A 2594-nucleotide genomic window follows, 5' to 3' on the forward strand; every position below is an offset into this window, starting at 1 on the left:
GCCATCACACCGACGTCATCTCAGACGCCGTCGCAATCTGTTCCACCGCGCGACCGTGGCGCGGGGCGCGGACGGCGGAGGGAGCGCGCCGCGGGCGGAGGGTATTTAAATCGGCCGCCGCCGCGACCGAACCCAGTTCCCTCTGAGCAGCCATAGCGTACGGATCTCTGTGCCGGCACGTTCACAGTCAGTTCACCTGATGATGGCGACATGTATGATCGCCGAAATATTGTGCCCGTTGGACACTATAGACCGGCAGCACACCCGTGGATATTTTGATTTCTCTCTTTACTTATTCTGATCAACACTAAACTGACACACAATATTTTTAGCGCAACGCAATCTTTCAATAATCCCTACAAATGAATGGCCCTGACTAACATGAACCTATACCTTTCATGAATCACTTCCTTCACAAAAATCTTGGTTGCTCGAACTACTGCAATACAGCGAGCGCCAATACTGCCAGCTAAATAAAAGATTCTAACAACTGAAGGCACTAACTACTGATAGGCATAGTTAGCAAATGAAAGATTTTGATAGAGAACAAAGAATGCATTTACCTTAATAATGTTCCAAAGTCATCATATATATATCAGTTCATGACATCCATTCTTACAAATGTACTCTTTCTGATGGACACACATCCAGCTCGTCCTCTCTCAAAACTCCGCCATCTCTCTCCCCACATCCACCACTGCTGGCGGCTCACCTCCAACTGCGCAACGCTACGCGCTGTTCACATCCAACTGCCCAACACTACAATAGCGAATATTCCAACAATGCCAACCAGTCACAGACTGCACACAGCACAGCCAGTGATTTTCATACAGAGCGCTACGTGACGTTACCAACATAAAAACCTAAACAGCCTACTTACAGCCTCTCTAGCACCTTTTTCAATGGGATTTTTACTCCCTTATCTTTCTCTTCTGAAATTAACTGTATGACATTGCACATAATGATATGAAACAATTTCTATCCACCTCTGTCTCTAATGACTTCGATGTTGATGGGACGATAAACCCTTGTCTTCCTTCTTACACGCACTTATGGCGTGTGGAGGCTTCGACGTCTTGCTGTGTGAAATAAATATGGCAACGAGAACGCTGGAAGTACTCGGGTTGGCAGGCGGCAGACCGTTGACAATAACTGAGAGGGCCACCGCTAACAGACGAACTACACGTCTCAGCAGGCGGCACGCAACTGAGTTGGTTGCACCTTCAAAACAAGGGAATGGACTCGCCCAGTGGCCATGATAAAAGGGGATTTCTGTGCAGGGGCCACGTTATCTTGGCGACCTGTATATGGTGTTGAAGTTGAGACTAAACAGAGTACCTGATCTGCTTACTGCATGATCGACACAGAAAAGTCTCTCCATTAGCAGTAAAAAGCATCATCCATCCTAACCCAGCGTCTTCATTTAGACGATAATTTTTATGTAACTGGAGGGATCATGAACACAAACTGTTTTGAACTCTTGAAAATTACTATTCAGTTAACTCCATAATTCTGAATTGCGAGGGTAATCCTAAAAGTAAGGTCTCCTATTTTTTTATAAGTACATAAACCTCTTTATTTCTACAATGGTTTACGTCAGTTTACGGCTTGAAAATTTAGCTATTTTTCGACATAATCACCATTTCTGTCGATGCATTTTTGCAGACGCTGTGGCACTTTTTGTATGCCCATGTCATACCCGCTCGCCGCCATGCTGTTCAGAAAATTATGAACGTCTTCTTTCACCTCGTTGTCGGAGCTGAATCGCTGGGATCACAATTAACGCTGACAGGTACTGTGAGACTCAAACTCAAATGGGCAATTCAGAACCGGTGGAGAGGAGTGTTGAGCAAGGGCGTACACATTCTCCGTGACAACGTTCGCCCACACATCGCTCGGCAAACCGTTGTTCTCCTGCAACAGTTTCAGTGGAACATAATCATCCACCCACCCTGTAGTCCTGACTTGGCGCCCAGTGACTATCACCTGTTCCCTAGGTTAAAACAACATTTGGCCGGAAAGCCATTCAGCTCCGACGACGAGGTGAAAGAAGAGGTTCATAACTTTCTGAACAGCATGGCGGCGAGCTGGTAAACATGGACATACAAAAACTGCCACAGCGTCTACAAAAATGCATCGATAGAAATGGCGATTATGTCGAAAAATAGCTAAATGTTCAAGCTGTAAACTGATGTAAACCATTGTAGAAATAAACAGATCTATGTACTTACAAAAAAATAGGAAACGTTACTTTTAGGATTACCCTCGTAGTAGAAATCGCTGGTATTGGGTTGGTGCACAATAACATAGCGCTTTTCCTTTAGTTTAATAAACACTACAGATACACGTAACATAGATTTTAGTGATCAAAATATATTCTCCTTCATTATTTACAACTCTCTGCCAACGCTGGGGTAAGTTATCGATTTCACGACTGTAGTGGTTTTGAAGCGAAGAACCGGCCGCTGTGGTCGAGCGGTTCTAGGCGCTTCATTCCGGAACCACGCCGCTGCTACGGTCGCAGGTTCGAATACTGCTTCGGGCATGGATGTGTGTGATGTCCTTAGGTTAGTTAGGTTTACGTAGTTCTAAGA

The sequence above is a fragment of the Schistocerca cancellata genome, chromosome 6, assembly GCF_023864275.1.
Source record: "Schistocerca cancellata isolate TAMUIC-IGC-003103 chromosome 6, iqSchCanc2.1, whole genome shotgun sequence".
Taxonomy (NCBI): Eukaryota; Metazoa; Arthropoda; class Insecta; order Orthoptera; family Acrididae; genus Schistocerca; species Schistocerca cancellata.